Genomic DNA, 20302 nt, shown 5'->3' on the forward strand with positions numbered 1-20302 from the left:
AAAACAATCACCACAAGCGTTCTGAACCCTTTAAATCTCCTCCTTTTTGTTATATTCAGTCCAGCCCAGGGCAACTCCTGTTTGCACCTCTTTTTTTTTCTTCTATTGGCTGATCCCAACCTTGCAAACTGTTGTATCACGTGATCCACAAAATAAGGGTCCAAACTTTCGCTCCAACAAGGATCACGATGCTGATTTTTTTTTTCAAAGACAAGTCAAGATGGCGACAAACGGCAACAACAGATGGATGATGATGATGGCGGCAGCGGCGGTGAAGAAAAGATCGGGCAGCGGAGAATGATAATGAAGTGGATGATGGTGTATGCGGATGCGGCGTGAACAAAACGTGACCAGAACTCGAAACTCTAAAAGACTAGACACTAAAAACCAGCAACTCGACACACGATGCAACTGAAAATTCAACAATGCAAAAACTAAGTGATAATAGCGAAAGGCTCAGACTGTTTGGGACACGGATGAACTAATCTAACTCTTTTTTGGTGGCTTTTTCTTGGACTCTAGGTACGAAGAACATATGCAATCTAGACTATGAAAAACTGGAAATCTCACCGAGCAACCTGAAAACTGATACCACTTGATAGAGGCGAGGGTGTCCCGATCTTTCGATGAGATGATAACTATCGATTTGGTGGAGACGACTTTGACGATCCGACTACAAACGTGCAACGACGTTGTGCCTTAGCAATCGCTAAACCAACTCCGAGAGGTTATTGACCACGCCGGAGCACGATCAACCTGACCACGAAGGTCTATTCCTGCAAGCAATCGAAGAACAAGCAAGAATATGATAAAAGCAATCTGAATATCGCGAATATGTATGAAGTATTGATAACGGTGGGGATCCGAAAAGTGGTCTTGGTCTGGTCGTTGGACACAAACGAAGCACACGAAGTTGCAATGGCTAACTTTTAACTAAACAAATCCCCCAGTCTAAACGAAGCCTTAAGGGCTATATATATAGGGAAAAGAGAGGGGATTTTGTCCACCCTTGGCAAGGTGGGACTAAAACACCTCCTAAGTCCTTTCCCCTATAATATGGACGCTAAAAATAGATTACATGGGCCTGGCCCAAAATAAGGTGGCGCAACACCAATAATAAGCTACGGAGGAAATTTATGAAAGGCCATCTTGTATATTTCGTCCATCTTCTTGTATGTCATCATGGTGGCTTCAAAGTCCGGAAATCTCCACTTGAACCTCCGTTCTTGTTCTCTTTGCACGCACCTTCATCTTCGTGCTTGACCATGCTCCAATGTTCATCCTTCTTGTCCGTGCTAGGCCCTTCAATTGCAAGCAACACAAATGTATCTAAGTTAGGCAGCATCATATTCTCATGAACACTAGAAACATTACCAAGAAACGAAAGTACCTGATAATTTAATTGGCGTATCTGAGCTCTAGCAACTGTTCCAAGAGGTAAAACAACAGGGGATATGGGTGTAACTATGGTAGCCATGTCCTCATCATGTCACGAGTATAATAAGCAGGGACGAAAGTATGTCGCATGGCAAGTTTCAAATCATCCCAAGTAGTAGGTATATAATCAGGGTGTAACCGACAATATTCACTCCACCAAACCAAAGCATAACCAGTGAAAGAACCAACCGCAACCTTAACCTTTTTATGTTCGTTGAAATTATGGGAAGCAAATATATTTTTTATGTCGAACTCCCATTCAATATATAAAGCAGGTTTAAAACGGCCATTAAATGGTGGTATAGATACATTAACCTGATCATGTGCATTTGGATGTTTGTGCACCTCTCGTGACGGTTGTGGTATTTGCAAAGGTGGTGGCACGTCTCCCGCGATCGACAAAGCCCATGAATTGACTCTGGATCCTGTCATGATTAGTAGAACAAGAAACAAAACCCAAAAATAATGTTCCTATAACTACTAGGATGTGGTGGTAAAACGCTCACAGTAAAGCAAATATCAATGTCTTACAAGTTCTTACCATGCAGCAGGCGGTGATCGGCAACCAGCGGTGTCAAGTAACTCCGAATATTGAGTAAAGCGATTGCCAGGGGAGCGTACGTATACACGATGCAGAAATATGTGGAGCTGGGTTGGCTATATATGGTAGCAAAAGATTACCAATAATCAATTCAAAGATGCAATGTTGAATAAACGCTCAACGACGGTACTGTGCTGGTCCTAGGCTAGACCGGACTAGAGACGCGAGCCTAGAACACTAATGAGGTCACGGCGTAGCAAAACTAGCATCAATGAAGGATACTAAGTAGCTCTTGACAGCAAGATATAAGTGAAGATCACAACGGCAGTGAAGATAATGATGAAAAACAACTGCCAAGCAGGATATACAACAACTCTCTCTCCAACTTTCCTCTTGAAAAGTTTGAGACAATTTTCTGATAAATTCTTTCAAAGAATGCTACTAACTCAAGCTTTCCAATGCAAAAAGAATCACTCAATTCCGAGTTGATATGAGGAGTCAAAGAATTCTAAAACTGGCCTGAAAAATTGGAACAAGCAATGTTCACGAACTTCAGAGGGCAAAAAAACCTATTTAGAAGCCGATTTTGAGGTGTCAAATATTGAACAAGCTTCTGCAACTATTTAGATGCGGCTCGTCGCTAGCTTCAATTTGAGTACTCACGGAGCCAAAACGGACTTCGTATGAGGAAGATACACCTGTTTTACTGAACAGTGCGCAAAACAGATTCCAATCCGAATTCAGGTGCGAGATTGATTCTAGATAGATTTGATTTTTTTTCTCTCCTTTTTTTTTCTCACGCTTTTTTTTCTCTCTCTCTTTTTCTTTTTTTTTCTTTCCTTTTTTCTCTTTTTTTTCTCTCTCTTTTTTTTTCTCCCTCTTTCCAAGACAAACTAGATAAGATGGAGATTGGATTAGGCGAAGATGTGAATGACCTCAACTATGATTATGACAATGAACAGTGCGTAGCACATGGTGGAAATTAATAGATGGGATGGTGGACGGCGGAAGGGATAATGATGCAGCGGCGGCGTGACTAATGTGAACAGAACTCGAAACTCTAAAGGAACTAGACACTAAGACCAGCAACTGACACGACGATGCAACCGATAATTCAACTATGCAAGCAATGAATAGAAAATTGCAAAGGCTCAGACTGGCTTGGATAAAGGATGAACAGATCTAACTTTTTTTTGTGGCTTTTTCTTGGACAATAGGTAAGAAAAAAAATCTAATCTAGGAAAAACTGGAAATTCTCACCGAGCAACCTGAAAACTGATACCACTTGATAGAGGCGGGGGTGTCCCGATCTTTCGATGAGATGATAACTATCGATTTGGTGGAGACGACTTTGACGATCCGACTACAAACGTGCACGACGTTGCGCCTTAGCAATCGCTAAACCAATCTCCTGAGGTTACTGACGATGCCGAAAGCACGGTCAGCCTGACCACGAAGGTCTATTCCTGCAAGCAATCGAAGAACGAGCAAGAATATGATAAAGCAATCTGAATATTGCAAATATATATGAGGTATTGATAATGGTGGGGATCCGTAAGCGGTCTTGGTCTGGTCGTTGGACACAAACGAAGTACACGAAGTTGCAATGGCTAACTTTTAACTAAACAAATCCCAAAGTCTAAACGATGCCCTAAGGGCTGTATATATGGAGGAAGAGGGGGGGAATTTCGTGGCCCTTGGTGGAGGGGTCCGAAATCAACCCTATCTCTTGTTTTCCCACACATACGGACTCTAAAAATAGCCTATACTTATGTATTTCGAAATTACATGGGCCTGGCCCAATAATAAGGTGACGCAGCACCTAAAATAGCCTCGGGACGAAATTTATGAAGTGGCATCTTGTATATTTCGTCCAAGGCTTCATGCACCCATTATGGTGGCTTCAAAGTCCTGAAATCATCACTTGTAACTCCGTTCTTGTTCCCCTTGCGCATGCCATCAACTCCATGATTGTTCTTGCTCCAATGTTCATCCTTCTCCAAGCTAGGCCCTTCATTTGTAAGCAAAACAAATGTATCCAATTTAGGCAGCATCATATTCTCATGAACATTAGAATCATTACCAAGAAACGAAAGTACCTGGTAATTTAGTTGGCGTGCACGAGCTCTAGTAATTGGTCCAGTATGTATAGCAGCAGGGGTTGTGGGTGTAACAATTGTATTGATGTCCTCATCATGGGTAGCTCATCAGATGGTGCATTCAAATTGACAAGGCATTCATCATTCTCATGTAGAGATGGAAGATCAGTACCTTTGTCATTACCTCTTATGATCAACTCAGATGATGTAGCCACTCTCGGGGGCGATGTGTCACATGGTGGAGGTGATGTAGTCCTGACAACAACGGATGTGGTTGTCATAGTATGCCTAGTAGTTGAAGGAACAATCATATCAACTCTTGGAATGTGCACCGTGCGCTTGTTCTCCTCATGGCCAACACGTCGTTTTATTTCCTGTTCAGCTTTGCAAGCAAGATGAAACAAATGGTCCATAGGATAACACTCTTCATGAATTAGTATCTCTTGAATATCACGGTTTAATCCTCCCCAAAATCTATCCATAAAATCATCTTCACTTTCTTCTAAAGAGGAATGCAACAAGGTAGTTTGTAAATCATCATAACATTTTGTTACAGTTTCACTACCTTGTTTTAAGTGTTGCAACTTCTTAATCATGTCACGAGTATAATAAGCAGGGACGAAAGTATGTCGCATGGCAAGTTTCAAATCATCCCAAGTAGTAGGTATATAATCAGGGTGTAACCGACAATATTCACTCCACCAAACCAAAGCATAACCAGTGAAAGAACCAACCGCAACCTTAACCTTTTTATGTTCATTGAAATTATGGGAAGCAAATATATTTTTTATTTCGAACTCCCATTCAATATATAAAGCAGGTTTAAAACGGCCATTAAATGGTGGTATAGATACATTAACCTGATCATGTGCATTTGGATGTTTGTGCACCTCTCGTGACGGTTGTGGTATTTGCAAAGGTGGTGGCACGTCTCCCGCGATCGACAAAGCCCATGAATTGACTCTGGATCCTGTCATGATTAGTAGAACAAGAAACAAAACCCAAAAATAATGTTCCTATAACTACTAGGATGTGGTGGTAAAACGCTCACAGTAAAGCAAATATCAATGTCTTACAAGTTCTTACCATGCAGCAGGCGGTGATCGGCAACCAGCGGTGTTAAGTAACTCCGAATATTGAGTAAAGCGATTGCCAGGGGAGCGTACGTATACACGATGTAGAAATATGTGGAGCTGGGTTGGCTATATATGGTAGCAAAAGATTAGCAATAATCAATTCAAAGATGCAATGTTGAATAAACGCTCAACGACGGTACTGTGCTGGTCCTAGGCTAGACCGGACTAGAGACGCGAGCCTAGAACACTAATGAGGTCACGGCGTAGCACAACTAGCATCAATGAAGGATACTAAGTAGCTCTTGACAGCAAGATATAAGTGAAGATAATGATGAAAAACAACTGCCAAGCAGGATATACAACAACTCTCTCTCCAACTTTCCTCTTGAAAAGTTTGAGACAATTTTCTGATAAATTCTTTCAAAGAATGCTACTAACTCAAGCTTTCCAATGCAAAAAGAATCACTCAATTCGGAGTCCGTATGAAAAACTTGTGTGCGTTTTGAGTCAGGTATGTCTGTGCAGTCCGAATCTGAATCCAGAACGTGAGAGACTTGGACTCTATCTTCTCTTAGGCCAAAAGTGACGTGAGAGAACTTTTTGGACAGCAAATAAACATCTCTTTCTTCCTTATCATCATATGTGGATTGTACAAATGTCCCATACACCTGCAATTAGACAAAACACAAAAGTGTGTGAAGTATTTTTGTTCTGGATAACATAAATAGATTATTGAATAGTTTGCACTAGAAATCACCTGACAAATATGCATATATGCAATATTTTTGGTCATATCCAAGGTAGTCATGTCCTCATCATCCTCCCCTTCTTGAAAATAAAGCCGTCCTCGGCGTTGCTTAATCTGAAATGTGGCTAACAAAAGAGACAAGGTGTACATGTTGTATATGTATATGTCATCCATTTTTACTTCCCTTGATTTTTGCATATATGACACATGAATAGATGAGTAACTTGCATAGTTCATAAAATCTAAAGCCAAAAAATTAGCACAAGGAGTAGAAGGCATGAAAATATTGCAACTCAGTTTGCACATATAAGTGAAGCTCTTATTCATTTCAAACGATTGACAATGTTCATCATTAAACCATCCCAACATTGGTGAATAAACCTTACTTGCATCAAATTTACATGCTACAACATGCTTAAATAAGCAAACATGCAATAAGTCATTCAACACAGAATCATCACCAAGATTAGAGGTCATATCAAAATGATTAAACATTGGTTCTTTTGCATCAATAGTTAATTCAATGGGTGCACTCAAAATTGTTGGTATTTCAGTTGTTTGATCACATGGCAAAGTCAAATTATCAACGTAGTCCTCTAAAATAGGTGGTGTGATCAAAGTAGTGGGTAGCTCATCAGATGGTGCATTCAAATTGACAAGGCATTCATGATTCTCATGTAGAGATGGAAGATCAGTACCTTTGTCATTACCTCTTATGATCAACTCAGATGATGTAGCCACTCTCGGGGGTGATGTGTCACATGATGGAGGTGATGTAGTCCTGACAACAACGGATGTGGTTGTCATAGTATGCCTAGTAGTTGAAGGAACAATCATATCAACTCTTGGAATGTGCACCGTGCGCTTGTTCTCCTCGTGGCCAACACGTCGTTTTATTTCCTGTTCAGCTTTGCAAGCAAGATGAAACAAATGGTCCATAGGATAACACTCTTCATGAATTAGTATCTCTTGAATATCACGGTTTAATCCTCCCCAAAATCTATCCATAAAATCATCTTCACTTTCTTCTAAAGAGGAATGCAACAAGGTAGTTTGTAAATCATCATAATATTTTGTTACAGTTTCACTACCTTGTTTTAAGTGTTGCAACTTCTTAATCATGTCATGATAGAGGCGAGGGTGTCCCGATCTTTCGATGAGATGATAACTATCGATTTGGTGGAGACGACTTTGACGATCTGACTACAAACGTGCAACGACGTTGTGCCTTAGCAATCGCTAAACCAACTCCGAGAGGTTATTGACCACGCCGGAGCACGATCAACCTGACCACGAAGGTCTATTCCTGCAAGCAATCGAAGAACAAGCAAGAATATGATAAAAGCAATCTGAATATCGCGAATATGTATGAAGTATTGATAATGGTGGGGATCCGAAAAGTGGTCTTGGTCTGGTCGTTGGACACAAACGAAGCACACGAAGTTGCAATGGCTAACTTTTAACTAAACAAATCCCCCAGTCTAAACGAAGCCTTAAGGGCTATATATATAGGGAAAAGAGAGGGGATTTTGTCCACCCTTGGCAAGGTGGGACTAAAACCCGAATCTCGAGGGCGAGATTCATCTTAAGGGGGTAGGTTTGTAACATCCCAAATTTTCAATTTGGAATGTTATACATAGGATATCATAATTGCATATCACATTTTATTGAATTTTGTTTTGCGATCGTAAAAATCCTAAGCAACTCAAGGACCCACGGAGACAGTTGGGGATTTCACGATTTTCATATTTGAATTTTCTCAAATATTGAAACGGGGATCATTTTGGTTTTAATTATTTTTCTCTCCGTAAATATTTCATATTAAAATATATGAGAGGAGACAATAGGACTTCTCCAAAATAAATGAAATATTGGAGGAAAATTATTAAAATGAAATAAATTATTTTATTTGGATTTTATCGCTATTTTATTTGAATTAGAAAAAATGCATTTTTTCAAAACTTCATTTTTAGGCCAAGAAAATGTTCACTTTGTTCTAAATATTCTATTTAGACGGCGAAAAATTCTTTTGGTATTTTTAGATTTTTATTTTATTTCCTATGATTTTTCTGGTGAAATCTGTTTAAAAAAAGTCAAACCGGCCTAACGGGCCGTAACCGACCCGGACTCCCGCCAGGGTCAGGCTTTATAAGCTGGCCACCCCGAGGCCTCATCCCACCAGCCGCCGCCCCGCCCGAACCCTAACCCTAGCCGCCCGCCCGCGCCTCCTTGCCGCCGACCGCCGCCGCCATCGTCGGAGTTGTCGTGGTTTTTTCGGTTTTTTAGGTAAACCCTATATCTAGATTTAGATCTGTTTATTTTTATTAGATCGGTTTTTCGTCGATTTATTTATTTAGCGGACGTTCATTCGTACATTCCTTTTAACAAACGTTGTTTGTCGGTTAGGTTCAGACAGCGAAAGTTCGTTCTTCAGTCTTTTCTTTTTATTTTATTTTCGGCCAGGGACCTATCTGAGATTATTTTTATCGCAGATTAGCCCCTGATCTTAAAACGCTCGCCCTTTCCTAACCGTTTATCCAAATCCAGTGAAACCAACGCCAAAATCTTCGTCTCGAAACCCTCTTTCTATTAATCGACTTGAACAAGGTTTTGACAATTTAAAATTTGGTTTGAATCAGATTTGTTTTCAAAGATCTTTTGACCATAGTTTCAGTTCCGTAGCTCCGATTTGATTGATGCTTTTTCCAGATTGAATCTCTTCAGTTGAGTTTTTCGATTCGATTTTCTTATTCAATGTTTACACATGCATGTTTGCTTCAGTGCTTATGTATGCTATTGTTTGTTTGTGATAGAATTCCCGGAGTGCGCAGCGTGCTACTACGAGTCACTAGGTTTTGCAGATCATTAGCAAGGCAAGTAACACTTTGATCATATCCCTTTTACCCAGTTTTTATGCATTAGTTTCAACCCCTCAAACATTGCATGAGTAGGATCTCTTAACTTGTGGGTTTGGGAAGTAGATAATGAGGTAGAACCTATTACCCTTTTTATTATCAAACCCTGGGAGTTACTTCTGCGTTATGCTACTTATTGCCATGCTATGCTCGTAGACATGGATTGAGTTTGAGAGTATCCATGATAGATGCGAGATTAATAATTAATGGTTTACTTAAGATGGCTACTTAAATACACATCTGGGTGGATTGGTTGCGGGCACCTGGGGATATACCAGTGTTGTCCTTTTTGGTTCGCCACCCAGGCTCAAAGGGATCATAAGATTATTCATGCTGGAAACTTCCGTGTGCAGCCACAAGCTATTATGGGCTCTAGCATAGTTGAGTAAGTCGTGGGAAACCTTTCCATTATGGGCTAGCAGATGTAGGGGATTGTAGGTGTACCGGCCTATCTATCAGTTAAGGGGACCTCTTCGGAAAGACTGTGCCTCGGTCATCCGTTTCGCAAACACCATGCAGTGCGAGAAATACAACGGAGGAGATCGGGTCTTGTGGGGAAAAGTGCACAAACCTCTGCAGAGTGTACAAACTAATCATGGTTAGCCGTGTCCCCGGTTATGGACATCATGAGTATCTGGTTCTTGGATTATCATGTGGATTTCATCACTCTAAATTAATTTGCTGGGATGTTAATTTCTTTTAATTGGGATTGAGGTGGGGTTACCATTCTCAATGTTTTTCAACCAACTTTGTATTTAAATAAATTATATTCCTTCGTTGTAGGGAAAAATTGGCTTTTCGCAAAAACATTATAACCATAGAGCCTCCATGAGCCATATATACTTGTAGTGATAGCATTTACTTGTTCATTGCTCTACTATCTTATCTTGCCAGCATATTCGATGTGCCGACCCGTTTCGGGCTGCAACATATCATGTTGCAGACTTTTCAGACGAAGAGTAAGGTGCGCTAGGTCGTTTGTCATGCACTCAGCTATGCCGTTAGAGTTGATGGACTCACTTTATCTTCCAAGCCTTCCACTGTTATCTTACTTAGATGGCCTTAAGCCATATTTATTGTAATAAGTTCTCTTTTGAGACATTCGATGTAATAAGTGTGTGATTGCTACTCTGTTATAAATCCTTCAAGTATTGTGTGTGTCGGGTCGCTCCACGTCCAAAAGGTCTGAATCCTCTCTCAGTATGCCGCGAGCCTCCTTTTATTGTCAAAAGGGGCTGCCACAGTGGCACACAGGAGGTGGAAAGGTATACAGTGTACAAGCTTATCGCCTGTCATCACAAGACAAAGTGCATTAAATGCACTACTTAGGTGTCCATTTGCTTTATCGGGGGCGGTAACAAGGCCCATCCCGTCCGTTGCCGCTCCGCCTTACTTCGACACGCATCCAGGCCAACGAGGCATGCAGCGCCATGTAGGCTGGCAGGCTACTGAGTCGGCGTGGTGGTAGGGTCTGCATGAAGATCTGCATGCCGCCACGCTGGTGTTTGGGTAGTTGTATTAGTATCCATGTACTTCCATGTGGGTACTTGCTTCAATTGGTGGGTTGGCCGTTGAGCTGGGGCGGCGATGGGGCGGTAAGGTCTTGCCGCGGTCTCGCGTATATTCCCGGCAAGGGTCTTGCCGGGGTCTTATGAGCGCCCTCGGCAAGAGTCTTCCCAGGGCCTTGCAAGCGTCTTCGTCAGGGAACCTTGTCGGGGCCTTGTGGGCATCCTCGGCAAGGAGTCTTGCGATTGTCTTGTCTTCTGGTCATGATCTAGTCTTGTAGGCTCTCTGTCTTCACAAAAATTTGCATGCCAGCATGGAGGTGCCTCCCGGGCCTCGGTTCCAAAGTGGTCAATGGTGTTGGAACTCACAGGCTCAAGGGTGGCCGCGATGTTGGTGTTGGGCAAGTTGCCCTGGCAAGGCTCTTGTCGGGGCTGCGGAGGACGCCCCGGCAAGGGCCTTGCCGGGGGAGTCCACCTCGCCCTCCTGCTCTTCGTGTTTCGGGCTTGGCATTGTTCTGGTTGTCTTTGCACTTTTTCTTCCTTCCTCTGCCCTGCTAAGTGTGGCCGCAGGCGCGGCTCTAACGCCCGCGCACAAGTAAAGGGGTACAAAAGAGAGCCCCACTTTTGTACACCGATAGGAGCCCCCGGGCCTGGGCCATACATAAGCACGAAGCGTTGTTGTGCTAGGCCCAAAACGGTGCGCGGGCATGCAGACCGAGTTTTACTGCTGTAGCTCCCTCGCCTCTCGCACTTCCCCATGACCCACGTTGAATGTGTGACACGGGGGTCATGCGTGATGTGGGGGTCATGCGTGGGGCGGTTGCTGCCCTCACGTGTCACATCACAGTGAATGGTAAAGAGGCGGCTCGCGCCTTCCAAATAAGATAAGGGGAAACCGCAGGCACGCTGCTCATTTACCCACCGCGTCTCTCCAATTTCGGAACCACCGTCTCTCCCCCTTCTTCCTCAAGCAAAAAAGTCGAAACTCCCGCCTCCATCCGCCGCCGCCGCGCCCCCATTGCCCTCAATCTCCCACTGCTCCAGATTCTTCACCTCTTTCCCGGCCGCCATGGCACCCAAAACCAGTAAGGGCAAGGGAGTGGCCAAGGACGCCGAGGAGAAGGAGATGTCGGAGAGCGAGTCGGTGGCGCTTCGAATGCAGCTTGCCTTATTCCCCTTGACGGTTGATGCGGTCCACGTTAGGGACTACTTCAATCCTCTATGGGGGTGAAGACGACGGGGCATCCAGCCACGCGCATCATCCCCGCCGATTTTGCTGAGGCAGGCCCGAATCGGTATCCTTTCTTCGTTGACTACTTCTCCCGCGGGCTCTGCTCCCCTTTCTCCTACTTTTTCAATGATATCATTCACACATACGGCTTCCATCTTCTTGATTTTACGCTGAATGCCATGGCATGATGAGGACATCAATACCATTGTTACACCCACAGCCCCTACTATTACATATACTGGACCAATTACTAGAGCTCGCGCACGCCAATTAAATTACCAGGTACTTTCGTTTCTTGGTAATGATTCTAATGTTCATGAGATTATGATGCTGCCTAAATTGGATACATTTGTTTTGCTTGCAAATGAAGGGCCTAGCTTGGAGAAGGATGAACATTGGAGCAAGAACACGCATGGAGTTGATGGCATGCGCAAGGGGATCAAGAACGGAGTTACAAGTGATGATTGCAGGACTTTGAAGCCGCCATAAGGAGTGCATGAAGCCTTGGACGAAATATACAAGATGCCACTTCATAATATTCGTCCATAGGCTATTCTAGGTGCTGCGTCACCTTATTAATGGGCCAGGCCCATGTAATTTCGAAATACTTAAGTATAGGCTATTTTTAGAGTCCGTATGTGTGGGGAAACAAGAGTTAGGGTTGGTTTCGGACCCCACCCTCAAGGGCCACGAAATTCCCCCCTCTTCCTCCATATATACAGCCCTTAGGGCGTCGTTTAGACTTTGGGTTTTGTTTAGATTAAAAGTTCGCCATAGCTGCAACTTCGCGTACTTCGTTTGTGTCCAACGACCAGACCAAGACGTCACAGAACCCCACCTTGATCAATAAAGCTTTCATCTTATATTCGCAATATCCCGATTGCAATCTCAGTTTCTTGCTTGTTCTTCATTTGCTCGTAGGAAACAGACCCTCGTGGTCAGGTTGATCATGCTCCGGCGTGGTCAATAACCCTCGGAAGTTGGTTTAGCGATTGCTAAGGCGCGACGTCTCGCACGTTCGTAGTCGGATTGTCAAGGTCGACTCCCACAGAAAACGATAGCCACCATCTCATCGAAACATCGGGACACCTTAGCCTCTATCAAGTGGTATCATATTTCCAGGTTGCTCGGTGAGATTTTACAGTTTTTCATAGATCAGATCGAGTCTGTTCTTCATACCTACAGTCCACGAAAAAGCCAGAAAAAAAATAGGGTTAGTTCATCATATCCGAACCAATCTGAGCCTTTGCATAATCTTTTTAGGGTTTTTGCTTTGTTGAATTTGCGGTTGCATCGTCGTGTCAAGTTGCTGGTCTTAGAGTCTAGTCTTTTAGAGTTTCGAGTTCTGGTCATAAGTTGTCACGCCGCCGCCGCACCATCATCATCGCCCATCTACCACTTTTGCTTATCCTCCATCGCTCTGAATCCATGTCCATATACCACCACCAATCCGTATTCATATACCACCACCAATTTTCACGGGCAGTTTTTAGGCCAAAATTTTCACGGGCAAATTTTTTTCCCTATCCCATTTTTAGGCTTTTCTGAGTCTTTTGAGCCACGTGCCATCATAGTGATTTTTTGTCGCACTTTTTCGTTGTCGCTGCCCTGATTTCCGAAAAAAGTGAATTTTTTTTCGTGCCCATCCTATCAGTTTGACGAGGGAAGAGTTTTGAGACACTCGCCATTATTGTGATTTTTCGCAAAAAAGAAAGAGGAGCGCAAAAAAAAGGAGCGCAAAAAAAAGAGAGAAAAAAAAGAGTTCCAGAGTGTGCTTTTCCCTTATTTACGTGCAGCGCCGTGATTTTGTTAGTGTTCTAGGCTCGCATCTCTAGCACGGTCTAGCCTAGGACCAGCACAGTACCGTCGTTGAGCGTTTATTCAACTTTGCATCTCTGAATTGATTATTGCTGACCCTTTTTGGTACCATACTATAAGCCTTCCCAGCTCCACATACATCTACCTCGTGCATTTGACTCTCCCTGGCAATCGCTCTATCCAAGCTTTTGAGAGTTTTGACTACAACGGTTGCCGATCACCGCCTGCTACTGGGTAAGAACTGGTAAGAATTTGAGATTTGCTTGACGGATTTGTGACACCCGCCACCACCACCACTTGTTAGTAGTCTGTAGGATCATATTCTTATGTGTTTCTATTGCTGCTAACCATGCCAGGATCACAGTCGATGAGACTGACTGGGAGAACTTGACGAACAAGGAGCTTCATGATACGTTTCAGCAAATGATGAGTGGACAGGTGTAAGATGTGATAAACAGATTTGAAGAGGCCATGGAGAAGATAGATGGCATGGAGAAGACGTTTGAAACAAAGCTCGATAACAAGTTTGTTGAATTGCTTTCGCGTTTTCCACCACCACCACCAGCTGCTCCTGCCGCACCTCTGCAACAACAGCAACAACATCGACTACCTCCACGTCGGGAAACAGCCCTCCGCCGAGCGAGCCGTGTCCCTCTTCAGTCGGGCCAAACTGCTGGTGCTGCTGTTGATACTTCTGTGGCTCCTACTGCTGATGTGGAGGAGGAGGATTATGTGGGAGATTATGAGGATGAGGTTGATCAAAATCAGAACTACGTGCCACCACCAGCACAGCAACCACCAGGTCGTCCACATGCAAATAATGGCAATGGTAGGGCTCACCCTCAGGTACGAGATCATGACCATCTCCCTAAACTAAAATTGAATATTCCACCATTGGAGGGTAGATATGTTCCTGATATATATCTTACTTGGGAGTTAGAAACTGAACAACGATTTACATGTTTACAATATCCCGAGGAGAGACGTGTTCCTGCTGCTGTTTGTGCATTCACTAGTTTTGCATGTGTTTGGTGGTCTAAGCATTGTAGATTATATCCTATTCCGGCTACTTGGGCTGCTTTTAAAACTGCTATGCGTATTCGTTGGGTTCCACCATATTATCAAGATGAATTACTTCAAAAATTGCAGCGCTTAAGACAGGGAAAAAATTCTGTAGAAGAATATTATCACGAATTACAAACTGGCATGATTAGATGTGGTATTGTTGAGGAGAATGAAGCTATGCTTGCACGTTTTATGGGTGGATTAAATAGAGAGATTCAGATGATTCTAGAGTATAAGGAGTATACTAATTTCACTCGTTTATTCCATCTTGCTTGTAAAGCTGAACGTGAAGTGCAGGATCGACGGGCATTGGCGCGGACTAACTTTTCTGCAGGTCGACCTTTATCATGGACACCACGTGCATCATCTACTTCCACACGTTCTGCTACACCTGCGCCTCCGTCGGCTGCCACCTCCAACCGTGATACAATAAAGCAGGCACAATCACCACTATCTGCCAAGAGCACACCTTCTGGGCCTGCAAAGAGCTCTTCTTCATCCATGGCATCAACAGGGCAAACACATGATATTATTTGTCGACGTTGCAAGGGTGGAGGTCATTATGCGAGAGAATGCCCATCTAAGCGTGTGATGATTGTTACTGAGGATGGTGGGTATGAGTCCGCTAGTGACTATGATGAGGAGACTTTGGCTCTTATTACACGTGAAGAACACGGTGGAGACGATTCTGATCATGAGATGCAATACATGGCTCCTGAAGATGCTGACAGGTATGAATGTTTAGTTGCTCAACGTGTTTTGAGTGTGCAGGTTACACAAGCTGAGCAAAATCAGAGGCATAATTTGTTCCATACAAAGGGAGTTGTGAAGGAACGTTCTGTTCGCATGATCATAGATGGAGGGAGCTGCAATAACTTGGCTAGCATGGAGATGGTGGAGAAGCTATCTCTCACCACAAGACCACATCCACATCCTTACAACATCCAATGGTTCAACAACAGCGGCAAGGTTAAGGTAACACGTACTGTTCGTGTGCATTTTAGTATCTCTACATATAATGATTATGTTGATTGTGATGTGGTACCTATGCAAGCATGTTCCTTATTACTTGGTAGACCATGGCAATTTGATAAAAATTCTGTACACCATGGTAGAAACAATCAGTATACTCTTGTTCATAACGATAAAAATATTACTTTGCTTCCTATGACTCCTGATTCCATTTTGAAAGATGATATTAATAGAGCTAATAAAGCAAAACAGGAGACAAATAAGAGTGAAAATCAGATTGTGGCAAAAGAATTTGAGCACCAAATGAAGCCTAATAATAAACCATCTACTGTTGTTTCTGAAATTAAATTGAAAAGTGCATGTTTACTTGCCACCAAATCTGATATTGATGAGCTAGATTTTAGCAAATCTGTTTGCTATGCTTTTGTGTGCAAAGAGGCATTATTTTCATTCGAGGACGTGCCTTCCTCTTTTCCCCTTGTTGTCACTAACATTTTGCAGGAGTTCGCTGACGTCTTTCCACAAGACGTGCCATCGGGATTACCACCTATTCGAGGGATTGAGCATCAAATTGACTTAATTCCCGGTGCTTCTCTACCCAACCGTGCACCATACCGTACCAATCCAGAGGAGACGAAGGAGATTATGCGTCAAGTACAAGAACTGCTCGACAAAGGTTTTATATGCGAATCCCTTAGTCCTTGTGCTGTTCCTATCATTTTGGTGCCGAAAAAGGATGGTACGTCGCGTATGTGCGTTGATTGTAGAGGCATTAATAATATTACTATTCGTTATCGTCATCCTATTCCTAGGCTAGATGGTATGCTTGATGAATTGAGTGGCTCTACAATATTCTCCAAAGTTGATTTGCGTAGTGGATACCATCAAATTCGTATGAAATTGGGTGATGAATGGAAAACAGCATTTAAAACTAAGTTTGGATTATATGAGTGGTTAGTCATGCCTTTTGGGTTAACTAATGCACCTAGTACTTTCATGAGGTTAATGAACGAAGTTTTACGTGCTTTCATTGGATGATTTGTGGTAGTTTACTTTGATGACATATTGATTTATAGCAAATCTTTGGAGGAACATTTGGAACATTTACGTGTTGTTTTTATTGCTCTACGTGATGCACGTTTGTTTGGAAACCTTGGAAAGTGCACCTTTTGCACCGACCGAGTATCTTTTCTTGGCTATGTTGTTACTCCACAGGGAATTGAAGTTGATAAAGCCAAGATTGAAGCTATTGAGAGTTGGCCGCAGCCCAAAACGGTCACACAAGTGAGGAGTTTCCTTGGCCTCGCTGGTTTCTATAGGCGTTTTGTGAGAGATTTCAGCACCATTGCTGCACCTCTCAACGAGCTTACAAAGAAGGATGTGCCTTTTGTTTGGGGTACCGCACAGGAAGAAGCTTTCACGGTATTGAAAGATAAGTTGACACATGCTCCTTTACTCCAACTTCCTAATTTCAATAAGACTTTTGAGCTTGAATGTGATGCTAGTGGAATTGGATTAGGAGGTGTGTTATTACAAGATGGAAAACCTGTTGCATACTTTTCTGAAAAATTGAGTGGGCCTAGTCTGAACTATTCTACTTATGATAAAGAATTATATGCTCTTGTTCGGACCTTAGAAACATGGCAACATTATTTATGGCCCAAGGAATTTGTTAAACATTCTGATCATGAATCTTTGAAACACATTATAAGTCAAGCAAAACTGAACCGTAGACATGCTAAATGGGTTGAATTCATTGAGACTTTCCCTTATGTCATTAAACACAAGAAGGGTAAAGAAAATGTTATTGCTGATGCCTTGTCTCGTCGTTATACTATGCTTTCACAACTTGACTTTAAAATATTTGGTTTGGAGACCATCAAAGATCAATATGTTCATGATGCTGAATTTAAAGATGTATTGCAGAATTGTAAGGAAGGGAGAACTTGGAACAAGTTCATTCTTAACGATGGATTTGTGTTTTGTGCTAACAAGCTATGCATTCCAGCTAGCTCCGTTCGTCTTTTGTTGTTGCAGGAGGCGCATGGAGGACGATTAATGGGACACTTTGGCGTCAAGAAGATGGAGGATATACTTGCTACACATTTCTTTTGGCCAAAGATGAGACGGGATGTTGAGCGTTTTGTTGCTCGCTGCACTACATGTCAAAGAGCTAAGTCACGACTCAATCCTCATGGTTTATATATGCCTTTGCCTGTACCTAGTGTTCCTTGGGAGGATATATCTATGGACTTTGTTTCAGGTTTACCTCGAACAAAGAAGGGGAGGGATAGCATATTTGTTGTCGTGGATATGTTCTCGAAAATGGCACACTTTATACCATGTCATAAAAGCGATGATGCTGTTAATGTTGCTGATTTGTTCTTTCGTGAAATTATTCGCTTACATGGTGTGCCAAATACTATTGTTTCATATCGTGATACTAAATTTCTTAGCCACTTTTGGAGATGTTTATGGGCTAAGTTGGGGACTAAGCTGCTTTTTAGTACTACTTGTCACCCCCAAACTGATGGACAAACTGAAGTAGTCAATAGAACATTGTCTGCTATGCTTAGGGCTGTTTTGAAGAATAATAAGAAAATGTGGGAAGAATGCTTGCCTCATATTGAATTTGCTTATAATCGTTCATTGCATTCTACTACTAAGATGTGCCCTTTTGAAATTGTGTATGGTTTCCTACCTCGTGCACCTATTGATTTGTTGCCTCTTCCATCTTCAGAGAAGGTTAATTTTGATGCTAAAGAACGTTCTGAATTGATTGTAAAAATGCATGAGTTAACTAAGGAAAACATTGAGCGTATGAATGCTAAATAAAACTTGCTGGAGATAAGGGTAGAAAACATGTTGTGTTTGCGCCTGGAGATCTTGTTTGGTTACATTTGCGTAAAGATAGATTTCCTAATCTGCGCAAATCAAAGCTAATGCCACGTGCTGATGGTCCTTTTAAGGTGTTAGAGAAAATAAATGATAATGCATATAAACTTGAGCTACCTGTAGATTTTGGGGTTAGTCCCACTTTTAACATTGTAGATTTGAAGCCTTATTTGGGTGAGGAAGATGCGCTTCCATCGAGGACGACTTCATTTCAAGAAGGGGAGGATGATGAGGACATCAATACCATTGTTACACCCACAGCCCCTACTGTTACATATACTAGACCAATTACTAGAGCTCGCGCACGCCAATTAAATTACCAGGTACTTTCATTTCTTGGTAATGATTCTAATGTTCATGAGATTATGATGCTGCCTAAATTGGATACATTTGTTTTGCTTACAAATGAAGGGCCTAGCTTGGAGAAGGATGAACATTGGAGCAAGAACACGCATGGAGTTGATGGCATGCGCAAGGGGATCAAGAACGGAGTTACAAGTGATGATTTCAGGACTTTGAAGCCGCCATAAGGAGTGCATGAAGCCTTGGACGAAATATACAAGATGCCACTTCATAATATTTGTCCATAGGCTATTCTAGGTGCTGCGTCACCTTATTAATGGGCCAGGCCCATGTAATTTCGAAATACTTAAGTATAGGCTATTTTTAGAGTCCGTATGTGTGGGGAAACAAGAGTTAGGGTTGGTTTCGGACCCCACCCTCAAGGGCCACGAAATTCCCCCATCTTCCTCCATATATACAGCCCTTAGGGCGTCGTTTAGACTTTGGGTTTTGTTTAGATTAAAAGTTCGCCATAGCTGCAACTTCGCGTACTTCGTTTGTGTCCAACGACCAGACCAAGACGTCACAGAACCCCACCTTAATCAATAAAGCTTTCATCTTATATTCGCAATATCCCGATTGCAATCTCAGTTTCTTGCTTGTTCTTCGTTTGCTCGCAGGAAACAGACCCTCGTGGTCAGGTTGATCGTGCTCCGGCATGGTCAATAACCCTCGGAAGTGGTTTAGCGATTGCTAAGTCGCGACGTCTCGCACGTTCGTAGTTGGATCGTCAAGGTCGACTCCCACAGAAAACGATAGCCACCATTTCATCGAAACATCGGGACACCTTAGCCTCTATCATGGCGTGCATTGCCCTCTTTGCCCACTTCTGCGAGGGCTTTGCCGGAATACTTCCTAGCACGGCGCTCTTCTGCCACTACTTCTTTCCTCGTATCCAGGCAGGGGGTGCCATCTCCAGCTGTGTCACCTAGATCCCACGGCCCCAGGAGAAGGGCACGCATCCGGAGGGTGCCCAGAAGGAGAGGTGGGAGGAGTGACGGGGCCGGTGGCTATGGATCGAGGAAGAGGACCCGCGGGAGTTCAGCCAGGTTCGTTAGAGGCCGCCAGTCCGTTGCAAGGACTGGGGCGACCTCAATGCGGACGACAAGAAGCTCGCGATCGCTACTACCAGAATCCATCGCCTCACCATGGCCGGGCTCACCCTTGAGATGATCGGGGCCGATTTCGTCCGTCGCTGAATCGCCCACTGCATAACAAGGGGAGGCCGGCCTGGCTCTTCAGGAATGCGGCCGATGTCATGAGGCTTCGCCCTGGCTTGAAGCACAAGGTCATGGCGATGGGGCACGCTCATTTTTGTCAGAGGCTTTTCCAGCTCGATGTAGGTGATGACGGCAGGGATGAGAGAGCCGGCAAGGCCACGAAGGCCGGCAAGGCCGTCAAGGGGCCTCTGTTCGGGTTGCCGGCGGGAGTCATCCCGCTGAACAACAACTCTCGCCAAACTGACAACATCACCATGATGCCGGACTTCAACGCGCACGGCCTTGACCCAAATTGGGCCGAGCCGGAGGCGGAGCAGGTGCAGGAGTTCTTTGACAATCTGTCGGAGTGGTATGTCCGCGATGAGCCACTGCTTATCAAGGACACCACCAAGGAGGAGCTAGACTACATCGCCGCCAGGGCAGCGGAGGCGGCGCTCG

The sequence above is a fragment of the Triticum dicoccoides genome, chromosome 4A (assembly GCF_002162155.2).
Source record: "Triticum dicoccoides isolate Atlit2015 ecotype Zavitan chromosome 4A, WEW_v2.0, whole genome shotgun sequence".
NCBI classification, from domain to species: Eukaryota; Viridiplantae; Streptophyta; class Magnoliopsida; order Poales; family Poaceae; genus Triticum; species Triticum dicoccoides.